General features: G+C 37.2%; 1 protein-coding gene and 1 long non-coding RNA gene across 3 annotated transcripts in view; one reads left to right on the forward strand and one right to left on the reverse strand.

Moving 5' to 3' along the window:
- Positions 1-12,047, reverse strand: part of greb1l (GREB1 like retinoic acid receptor coactivator) — a 58,682-nt gene extending 46,635 nt beyond the window's left edge. The window contains exon 1 of the mRNA XM_017310154.1: positions 11,906-12,047. The gene's annotated coding sequence lies outside the window, so the exon portion shown is untranslated. The remainder of the gene's footprint in view (positions 1-11,905) is intronic.
- Positions 585-7,820, forward strand: LOC103479873 (uncharacterized). Of its 2 annotated transcripts, XR_536003.2 has the most exons (4): positions 585-694; positions 2,856-2,920; positions 6,293-6,416; positions 7,177-7,820. It is a non-coding gene; the product is annotated as an uncharacterized LOC103479873 (long non-coding RNA). The 2 variants fall into 2 exon arrangements; XR_536002.2 differs by lacking the exon at positions 2,856-2,920.
- Positions 12,048-12,351: the final 304 nt, after the last annotated feature.

The following is a 12,351-nucleotide window of genomic DNA, read 5'->3' on the forward strand; positions in this document are numbered from 1 at the left end:
GTCACCGTAGCCTTGGACAAGCTGCAGCAGCCTATGGGAAAGCCTTCTTGCRGCAGGCAGCCCTCTCCCCCGCAGTCCTGGCAGCGTCAACACAAACTGACCTTGTGCAGAATCCTGTTTGGGGTTGTGTTTGAATGTTTGTAATTCAGTGTGAGCAAGAGCAGAGAGCTGAGGGAATTATATATGTGTGCAAAAGGCAGAAATGCTGCTGCTAGGGTGATGTGGGAAATCTGGCTGGAAGCCTGAGTGTTTCCAGCTGTCGTCGGTGCAAATTCAGTCCGTTGTCATTATTGACGGTTAATACATAAAACTGGACACAGTCGTTAAGATGAAATCACAAAATGTTAAAACCTACAATTGTGGGAAAAAAAAAAATGTTTTTTTTTTCCTGTTTAAACTGGACAAACTCAGAAGAGCAAAATCTTATTAATTTTCAGATATTTAGCTGTTATTACTTAGAAAGACGACTAGATTACTACATCTTTTAAGATATAAGTTTCTGGTATTGGATTAGCACATAAGTGTAAAGCAGCACAAGTAATAAACTCTCCTTCCATTGTTTCAAGTGAAATGGATGGCTGGCAGCTTCCCCTGCAGCTGTGAGGATCTAATTTTAGCAGGCTTTTAGATGACTGAGTTCTACAGTTCAGCATGCAAACATTGAGGATGGCTGCTGCTATTGCTTATATTCTAGGTGAGTGAGGGTGTTTTTTATACTATTTATGTTACCAGAGTAATATCTATGCAATGGTAACTAGTTAGTAAGTCTGTTAATAAAWTTATGACGTTTTTTGTGTGTAATAGATCATCATAAAGTACTTCACAATTGTGAAGGGCATGGAAAATGACACAAGGCTTTATGATTCACAAACAGTCTGAAAAGTGTTGCATTGYATGCATCTGCTTAACGCAGTAGTTTGTAGAAGCACCTTTACCTCTGAAACCCTTTTCAGGTATGTGTTTATCAGCTTTGCACATCTAGAAGCTGGAATGTTTTCCATTCTTCTTTTCAAAATAGCTCAAGCTCATTTAGATTGAATGCAGAGCCAAAAAGRACTCGTAAAGTCCTGTCACATATTGTCTGTTACATTTACAACAGGCCTGGGCTTTCTATATTTAAAGGAAGGGATGCCCAAATTATGGTTTTGGATATACAATCATTTTACTCCCTTCTATTTTGTTTACTTAATGGAAATACTGCATGCTTAGATTACTATTGAGCACATAAAAGTCATGACATTAGCATTTTGTTTTTGTAAATTTAGTCTCTTTATAAAGATTTTGTTGGACCCACAAGTAATTTGACTTTAAGACATATAGCGCAAGTATTAAGAAGGTTGGAGACCTTTTGTCTTAAGGAGTTTATTAGTTTTGTCCACAATGAGATGTTTCTTGTGACGCCTTGCCTTGGGACACAAAATATGGAAAAAGTTAATGGGCTATGAATATTTTTTTTACCTGACACTGTATTTTTCATATGTATATTGCAAACATTTATACTGCCATGACAATATCCAATGCCTATGAAACATATTCACCCTTTAGATGTTTGACCCTTTTACGTCTTTACAAATCATGATCATCAAAATTTGGCTATTTCTAGCAAAGTATATTACAAAAAAACTGTTAAATTTTAATGTGAAAACTGATTTCTACAAAATAATCCCAATTAAAAAATATGGTATTCTATAAATATTCACCCCCTTCAAGTCAGAATTTTCTAGATGCATCTTTGGCTGAAATCACAGCATGGAGTCTGTAGGTCTCAGCCAAGCCCGCACATGTATACACCTTAAAACTTCCAAAACTGTTCTAATCCTGTCATGTTACGGCTGAGAAACAGCCCTTTCAAGTCCTGTCCTCAATACAGTATTGGATTGAGGTCTGGGCTTTGACTAGGCCACTAGTCTCTCTCATCTCAGCTGCTGAAGCTTATAAATCTTTCAGCTTTTTGTATGCTTCCACTGATATTTTGCCGATTTCTCAGTGCTGATGAGCTCCAGGTTTTTGAGGTTCGAGTGCATCCCTGCCATCATCCACGTTTTCAGCTTCCTCCACAGATTAAGGGATCAGATTTATTACTCCCAGTCAGAAGTTTAAACTGAGATTAGTTTAAACCTAGATTTAGTGGAGGCATTGATAAATTTAGGTTTAACTGTATTTGGTACTTTTCATTGCTTTATTTTTATTTTTTTGTGAGAGCTTAAAGAAAGTCAATTATTCATAGTTTTTAAAGTATAAAAAAATAAAATGGCATATCACCTACGGTAGTATTATAACTTAATGTATGGTAATAAAAAGCTTAAAATGTTTTGACAGAAATTCAATGAATAGATTGAGGCAAAACCTTTTGCAGCATCTAAAAATAATCAAAGTAAGCAGTGAATATATCTCATGTGAGCAGAAATTTTCCACTGGTGCAGGTTTGGACAGATGACAAAATCTGTGTCACCCTGACCCACAGATATCCGTGTGGAAATGCTAAATCAGGAAGAGGGAGTATCCTCAACTTTCCACTTTCTGTATTTAATTGACAAAATTTTAAGTCACATATTGACTGGATGGTTGTCATTTTCACACAAACATATTTAAGCYTGAGCACCCCTTTAATCATTACTCTGAATTTAATTCAAAACAGACAGTTAAGTGAATGTTTAGAGGCTAAACTAGCAACTTYRARAAATCTGATTCACTACAATCAAAAAGATGATCATCAGTGCGTAAAGAAAATTGCATGAAGAGAAAACGAAGACCCCAACAATGAAATTTAACCTAAAAATAACCCCCCAGACTTCCCCCCCAGACAATTGCGGTTCAATCCTCTCCATGACACAGTACACACTGTTCTCTTTTAGGAGAACAAGAAAGGTGCAGGAAGAAATTTCTGGCTGCAGACTGTGTTCCTGCGGAGTTGGCACCTGTGAGTAGGGGTACACCCAGTGAGAACACAGTGTTCCATAACAGCGGAGTGGAAGGGGGGATTCTCAGACAGATGCTTTCCAGGTTTCAATGGCAAGAATGAGGCTGTGTTATTTATAAGTGCTCTCTGTGAAGCATCGTGAACACTTTGCACTTCGTGAGMTCATACTGGTGTAATGGAGCCCACAAAAATCTAAAAAAGTAGACATAGAAAAAGAGGACCACTGTAGATATGAACCCAGGCTTCATGCCYCAGTGTATCTGTAAAGTCATTTCTGTGTCAAAGAGTTCAAATCAGCAAACAGAAGAGACATTCCTCTTCAAACTTGACATCTCGACATTTCTCTGGAAACGCGTGCATGCCCTTGCACCTAATGCTGTTTCCTGACAAACAATTCATGCGCACAGTAGTTCGTTCCATTTCTGCCAAATAGTTTATTTTGGCTTTGATTTTCRGATAAGTAGTGCAGGAACAAAGGCTGGAAGTAAAACTCCTTTGACTATGTAAGCTTTGTATTTAGAGCCACACATTAAGGCGAGCAAGTAGAGACAGAGCAGTCTGGGTTCACTTCACTGAGTCAGTCAGTGATCCAGCAGTGACAGATAAGAGCTTGAACTGCAAGTCAGAATCTCAGATAAGAGGACAGGAGGAAGTGCAATCTACTGGGGTCGTGTTCCAACCATACATAAATCCACATAGACACACAGACACACACACATACACATCTATTACCTCACACAATTTTTATCCGAAGCCTCCCTAGCAACAAAGACCAGAATATTCAGGCCTGTCTGTTTGGTTGTTCTCCTACTCTGCATGCCCTACCTTCCTGACAGTCAGCTTTCATCAATCACTAAAAAGCCACACTCTTCTGTTGTGAGAAAAGGACAGAAGGAGGTTTCATCCTTAAAACCCTTAACTCTCTTAGTCTGTAAAAACAAAMAAAAACAAAAAAAAAATCACTCCCTAAGTCTGTGAAACAAGTAAAATAGCTGCAACACTTTCAARTAATGTGTCAATGTAAGATGGATTCGGTTAACTCCTTTCATATGAACAGTTCAAACAAAATATTTACAGAGCCTGTATAAAATAACATACAGTCATATTTAATACATTTTAATAAATGCTTTCTGGTGAAACTTGTTGTCAGATTACAAGTACCTTTTGAAATTAGCAACCTTTAAGCAGGAATTAAACCTACCTGACATTTAGCACACATCTCTGCAATGAAAAAATAAAATAAATTATTTGACATGCAGGAAATACAAAGATTAGTGTCTCTTACAAAGAATAATTATTTGAGTATTCTTTCAGAACGCAAGGTGAAAACTGCCAAAGAATAATATGCTTGCATTYAAAMAGGAAAAAATAAAGGATATTTAAACGGAATAAAAGGCTTCCTGCAGGTGAAACTAAGACATACAGTAACAGCTGACGGTGGACGGCAGCGAGGAGGAAGGCCCTCCCCCTGCCAAAGGGATCAATGCACATAAATGGAAAGGGTCACAGACCTTTGACATCTCTTTTAAGCGGGGGGAGGGGCACAGGCTTTTGTCACATTGGTTTTAATGATCCAATTGTCAAGTGTGTCACACAACTTTATATGTCCCCAACAGTTTGATTCACATTTCACCCCACTGCATATCCAGTTCGTAATTATATCCCAGCCATAGTTTTAAATCTTAAGGATAAAGATGCAAAATATTTCTCCATATTTCATATCATTTCTGTTCAGCTGCCTTGTTTAGCTTTTCCTCACTCCCACATCTGTTTATCCGTTTTCACCCTTCTCTTCCCCACCAAAGCCTCCCTTTAGCTGAACTCCAGCCCTTATCTGTGCTTTCACTCCCTTGGATTATTTGATGCATTTCTTAGCACAGATTTAAACACTTAGATGGGCAGGATATGCTTACATTTTATTCATGCTTCCACTGAACTCATATCAACAACGAGATTTGCTCCATCCACAAATGAGTGTTTCCAGATGCGCACTCCGGGAGACTAAGCTGTTCAAACTACCGCTTCTGACTAACACAGAGTGATTTACAGGCACTGAAGGTTTTCTTTCATTGATTTGGACCCAGACATTTGCAGTGAACACAATGTTCCTGGCTTATTATAAAAGGCTTAATGTTTACAAGAATGCATGTGGAACACATTTAGCTCTGCAAATCAGAGTAGAAAGGCTCTTTTCATTTTAGTGTTTGGTTAAATATCAACTGATCTACAACTACCTAAATGAGTTCATTGGATATCCATTCTAGTCTACCTCACACTAAAAACTGTTACCATAAAAGTATAGAAAGATACTGAAATTTGTAAAAGGGGCTATTTGTTTTTATTGCAAGCTGAGTGTAAAACTTTTCACAGATGCAACTTTATTTATTAGCATGCCTGGATTTTGAATATCATGTGAAGACTGATAAAAGATCCTTGACTTCTTTCAGAAGAGATAGTTTAGGTCCAAGAATGATTCTACATTCAAACTGAACATGTTTTGTTGCAAGTTATAAAAAAACAAAACAGCATTTTTCAGGGTTTTTTTTCAAGCTAGCTACTATTAGTCAAGCCACTGACACTGTATTTCTATTCAATTTATGCAGATAAACTCTACAGGATCATGTTCACAAGCAGTTTGTGAAGTACTCTGGTTGATGACTTATACAAACTTTAACTTTCGCCATGTTTTGAAGTTGTATACATTGAATCCAAGGCTACTCTGAGTTTTTTAATATTCTGCATCAGGATTTTGACATCTATCCTTCTTGTACTTCTGGGATATTGGAAGACATGCCATTTCAGTATAAATAAAACATATACAAAAAACTGATGTTAAATTTATAAGCTACAAGTCTCATCCGGAAATAAATGAATTGCAAATGCACAAAATAGCGAATGGACAAAATGATCAGCTCTAACTAGCTCCATCATATTTTCCCCCACAACATAAAGTCATTTCACCGAGATGTTGGAAAAAAATCCCTTGTGTTCAGTAAATCATAGAATCAAGCTACCTCTACTTGTTGCTATGCACTGATATTCAGTCGCTGTGCTGCAGTGCTAACAAAGATTATTTGGCCAAAGTTAGGCTTCCAAACAATTAGTTTACTACAAGAAAGACACATTTGACTGCTTGAAAATATTTCTGATAACATATAAAAATAGACTCCAATGACATGGGWCACAAAAATACAGTGGGGATTCTTCCATTTTTAGTTTATTTACTTAAAAGTTTCTGGGACAGTAACGCATTTGGTGTAAAATTGCAACTGTTTTGCAATACTTGTTTAGGACAATTGTTTGCTAATATGGGTGAACAGCTTGCTTATGCATGTTTAAATCACTAGCTGTATTTATTCATTGTTTTACCAGAGCCGCAGTGAACTGGATCGGGAGGAAACACATTATGATCCGACACCAAAAAGCTTAAGAATCCACCCATCTTCTGAAAGCTGGGGAGCTTCACTTTAGGAAAACTACCAAAGATCTGGAAAATGTACTGATTGGTAACATCCTTGTAATTAGTCATATTTTTCAGTTTGAAACTAAGCTGCTTGTTTGATTTGTTGGCTTTAGCTTGTTCCCCATGTTGGTTTACTGTTGTTTGAGAGTATTGTCTACTAATTTTTGTTATGCAACCTTGGCCTTTGTGCATATACCCACTGTGTGTTCATTGTTAGGTTAGGTCAGCTATATCTRTTTTCCTTAGTTGTGTTTGGTGAAGTTGACCTCTTCAAGCATAAAACAAGAAACCGTCTGTTAAAAAACATTTTGCTCATCTGAAGACATTTTGCTGACAAGAGAAAGWATGATGTTCATTTGAAAAAGAGCTTCATACTGGCTTTTGAGGGGGGCTTTGCTGCTTCAGTATGTGCAGTTTTGTACATAATGATAATGCAATGACAGTTCATTATACTGTGCAGCTCTAAATAAACCTAATTTAGCTGGGAAGATTGAGAGATAATGTGTTTTTTYATTAAGAATTCTTTAAATTCTTGTGAGCATGAAGTTGTTTAATTTTGACCAGTAGTTATGAAACAGCATCCGAATAAACTGTATAGAGTTCGATATTGTTCTAGGAAGATTTTGACAAAGTTTAGATGTCTTCATTTTATATCTTGATATGAGGCTTAGACATAACACAGATTAAAYGATCCAAATAGTGATATTTAACCTTAATGCAATTCATAAATACTTTAACTGCAATAATGCATGCTTTATGTACTAACATAATCCATTTTTGATATTTTCTGCAGACATYGGTGATTTCTTCTGACATCTGAAAAATACCTCATCCAGCACTGACGTCTGGAGAAGTTATTTTCAGGCCACAGGTTTGTGGCAACAGCAGTGAAAAAAAGCAAAATCCCAAAAAACACCATCTTAACTCCAGGTGTCGCAATTTCATAAATTACACCTATTTTAAGGACAACACCTGCTTTCTCTGTTTTGTCAGAAATGCAAGAAACAAAAAGCACTGACCTCCCTCTCTCTAGTTGGGATTTTGTACCCTGTGCCATCTGCAGTCGTGATCAGAAAAGACCATAATCAAAGACAGATATTTAAAAGAAACAACTACCTGTACTGCCGTGCAATCCCTGTGGTTCTTTTGTAGCTTAAATATTACAATTTRTCTGCAAAGGTGTTTGAAAACGAAGGCTCTGACTCACAGATCAACATGTAAAATTGACATGTTTTTGGAGTTGGCTGGAAAAAAAAMCCCCATGTAAACACAAACATAAACCAGTGTTAAAGACAGCAATGCAAATCAATAAGTTTCTTACAGTACTGAGCAGATTTAAAAGTGAGTTTTCACACTTGGGTGTGTCTTAATAAATAACTTTTTTATTATGAACAAGCATTTTTTTCAGCATTTTCCTCCAAAAAAGAAAAGTGAAACAAACAGCAAAATCAGAGTCCTTATAAAAGGTAAAATGTATTGGGAGAGAATGAGAGAAAATAAATCAATCTGTTACCGTGGTGACAACTGTCTCATGCACAAATGGATGTGAAATATTATCCATTGTTAAGCTTTTTCAGAAGAGAAGTGACACACGACATTTTTGAGAAACTTTTTCTGCTTCACAGCTCATAAAAAAAAAMAAAAAAACAAGTCAGGTCAAAACTACATAAAGTAAGTAAAGTTGATTACTGTCACAATATGGTTACAAAAAAAGTTTTGTAACTGTTTTTGTAACTTTTTTTTCATGGAAATTTGGGAATCATGTCATGTTCTGAAATATGGAAACCAATAACATATCTAACTTGAAGTGATATAATGATCAGAATATGAACTACACAATGCATCATTTTCAGAGTACATGCAGCACTATTGTTTTGCCATTTTGAAGGGACTTCAACACAGCAATCCGGCACCAGAGCTGCTGATTTTAAGCGCTCCAACAAAGAAACGCAAGGACAGAGACGTCAAGGGTATTCTAAGGGAGAAAACCTGTCCGCTTGCAAGAGTGGTGTCACGGGGCCTTACTTATCTCCTCCCAGATTAAGTCCCAATTGTTGGTCAGGAACAAAGGCGGTCAGTGAGGAAACCAGCCCCCCAAAGGCCAGATGGTCAGCGTCCAAAGCCCCCTCACCACCTGACCCCTCCRCCCCTCGCTCTCTGTGACAGGGCTGCACGTGCTTTCATCAAGACAGGCCACCCAGCTAACTCACAATGCTCACTAAATAATAATACCTGCGTGATTCAGGGCAAATAAAGAATTCTTGCATTTTTTATTGATAAACGCTGAGGTGTAAAATGCCAAAAAAATAMATATAAATTTTRTATRATATTGAATATTAGTCATTTAAATTACTTATTTACCTAAATATCTTACCTAGATATTTTGATTAGAATTTAACTTGAACTGTTTGTTCAGGAATTAGCTTTTATTATTTCTTGAGTGGTCTCCAGGTGTTGGTTAATTAAAACTTTTAACTTTTAATTAAGTTAAAAGTTCTTAACTTTTAACTTAATTAAAAGTTAAGAACTTTCATAAGTTGTCATAGAAACAATATGTAAGTTGGTTTAAGAATTTAAGTTCGTATTGAGCGTTAGCTCATTTAGTGAATCTGCTAAAACTAAAGTCACACATGCTAGCAAGCTAAGCTTCTAATCCCTCAGGCAGTTGTTGCTAGTGAATAGCACATGCCTGCTGAGGTTATCATGGAAAAGGGTTCAAAGGTCAGTAAAAAGTTTAATTGCTAATTTACTGTTTTACGCCTTATTTTATTTTATTTTTTGTATTTCCTATTTACCTGGGAGAACAAACCACTATGAAAAAAATGGTAAAGACAGTGTTAAAAATTAACCATTAAAGTAATTTCGATTTTAGTTAAGGAGTTCAGCTCATAAATGTAATGTTTTATAATTATTATTCATCTAGATATTAGATATTATATATACAAAATTAACTACTTTGTTTTGCTAGCATGTCCTGGAGTTGAAACTTAAGATATAGTTTCAGTAAACTATAGCTATTCTCATCTATTGTRCAGAGTCCAGCTATGCTCACCAGTAAGGCTAACATGTTCATATCATTTGTACTATAGATTAATATRTTAACTTAGTAAAAGTTTTAAATGATCATAACAYATTTTAGGCATACATACATTCTTAGAGGAATATGTTACAGTTTTTCTCAATAGCTTTGGCATGTATGTCAGATCAGAACTGAAATTCTCAAAACTGCTTGTTCAACCATAAAATCATTGTCATTTGTTTCTCATTTCTTTGAGCATGTGTCCTACATTTTCAAATGTATTATATGAATAGCCTCAGCCTCCAMAACATTTCAGCATAAATGTGTCATAAAGTCTCAAAAAAAATGTTTGAACAAGTTGTTGTAATAATAAGTCAAGTGTATTACTATGCATTTCAATACTTTYTTTTCTAAATTTGTCCTGAATTGATAAATTGCCCCCAGGTGAATCCTGACTTTCTCCGACGTAGGCAAATGTGTGAAGCATTAGATCAACCAACRATCAACCTGTATTCTGAAATAGCTCAAAGGTTCATGGGAAAATACATAGTRTATAGAGGCAGAGCACAACACAAAGCTGAACTTCTGACAGTGGAAGAACAAAGATTTGGACGGGGTCAACAGCCAGAAAGAAGAAGAGGAGTGAGAATCTGGGGAGAAGGAGTTAGGAGGCAAAACAGAGGAAGAGGCAGAAGAGGCAGAGAACATATGCCAGTTTCCATCGCTCCAATATCATCAGGCAATAGTTTGCGACCCACAAGATACTGGTAGCGTTCCCCCTACTCTTCATTCCTTAGCCCCTTTTAGAACTTTTTCTTAGTACGGAGATGGAAAGTGCATGATTGCCAGCAGCCACATACACAGATGACCTTTCTGGCTGCCATGTGTGATGACTTTGCAACAGATGCCTGCAGAGGCTAGATAATGAATTGTTTCCACAAGATYGCAAGAGAAGATATTTGTTGTAATGCAGAAGAGAAATTGTGGCGCAACAGCCAGTAAAGTCAGGCGTTGTAGGACAACTGCACTGTAATTCCAACAGCACTGCAAACGTTTTTGTTAAAGCTGCAGTATGTAACTTTCATAAAAAAACACTTTTTTTACACATTTGTTAGAAGTGTCACTACGTCAAGTAAAACATTTGTGAGAGATTTGTGAAAAAAATTAGCTCATCTGCCTTCTCCCTGTGGTTCCCATCTGCATAAATGTACCGCTCTCTTTCAGAAACAACCAATCAKAGCCATGAGGAAGGTCGTAGCGCTGTCAATCACGCTCGTGTGGTGTTTCTCAATGTGCCAATGGCGGAGGAACAACTTGCTATTTCAGGAAAACTGCTTGTCCACCGTGGCCATGCTAACTAGCCTGCGCATTCATGACATGCTCTGCTGTGAGGAAGACACAGCAACCTAGTAGAGAGAAAGGGTTTGAGCAGTGCCTACACTAGGGTGATTGACAATGCTAAAGCCCCCCTCCTGGCTCTGATTGGTTGTTCCTGACCAAGTGAAATAAGTGTAATGAATATACGTAATTTAAGAAATTCACTGATGTGTCTTGCAGCTGTTTGAGGAAATTTGAGGAATATTTAATGGCCTRTGTAAATGTATGTAAATGATTGCACCAGTTTCACTGGTTTAATTCTAACAGCTTGTTTTACAACAGCTTGTGAAAATACATAAACTGACTTACATAGTAGGGTTTTATCAGTCTCCATAAGAAATGGCTCCATGTGGAGTAACACAGAGAAGCAGTTTTCATAAACATAAATTAAGATAACCATTTATGTATGATAACATGCTGGAAATAAAAGCTAATAAACCAAATTTATGGAGCGAACAAATAGATTTATAGATAAGTTAAGAGTTTTCCCAAGAGTGACAAAGCTCTAAAGACATCTTCTCTGCATTGTCACCTGATAGGATTTTATCTGTGTCTGTTTCAACACAAGCCTTAGGCAACTGCTGTTTTCTGCAGACAAGCACTTCAATTAGTGCTTTGGCTCCAGACCTCGTATACTTGACATGACTTCATCAACAATGAGACGACACAGGCAAGAATCAATACCATTTCCCCCAGCATGAAAACTGTCGTTGCACATGAAAACTAACATTGGCAACTTAAAACGCTTCAGGCTGCCAGGGGTCGGTTACATACACAGACTTACAGTCGGACCTAACCACGGCAATAAGGCGAGGCTTCCTAGAAAAAAAAACCGGTTTTTCAAAGCGAAATTGGTGCATCAGAAACAGCAAGAGAAAAGTTTTCCTCTACTTTTAAGCGGATTGTGGACAACAACCTTGTTGTTCTTATTAACCTTTTGCTGTCCCTCTTCTCCGTGCAATCATTTGACATTTTCCGACAAAATCTGCGGATGGAAGAAACTTTGACTGACAGACTGCTTGTGTGCGCGACCACCGTCCTGACAGCGTCACTGTCGGGCAAACGTTAAATGTACGTGACATTTTTATCATACTTTTAGAGCAAAACAGCCAAGTGAAAGTCTTACCTTGCGGATACTGGAAGCGGTTACGCGGCCATGTCCGTGGAAGGTCGCGTCTGTGAGCGTCAAGTTGCGCCCCCGACTCAAGACGCCACCATCACCATCGATGCTGCTCCGGACACAGCTGATCTGCGCACAGTCAGCTACCGGCTGACGTCAGGACTGTACTGTAAAAGCGCCGTCTGGGTCAGTTCAGCGGAAAATCCGCTCAGTTTGTTGAGAAAATTAGGGACACAAAAAAACCAAATGGCAGGCACAAACACAATAAGAGGTAATTACATATGGTTTGTTCTTTAAAGAAGTAATAAAAAAGCTAAAAAAAAAAAACAAAAAACAAAAAAAAAACACACCAAAAGATAGATAGATAGATAGATAGATAGATAGATAGATAGATAGATAGATAGATAGATAGATAGATAGATAGATAGATAGATAGATAGATAGATAGATAG

Source organism: Poecilia reticulata, linkage group LG17 (assembly GCF_000633615.1).
Source record: "Poecilia reticulata strain Guanapo linkage group LG17, Guppy_female_1.0+MT, whole genome shotgun sequence".
NCBI lineage: Eukaryota > Metazoa > Chordata > Actinopteri > Cyprinodontiformes > Poeciliidae > Poecilia > Poecilia reticulata.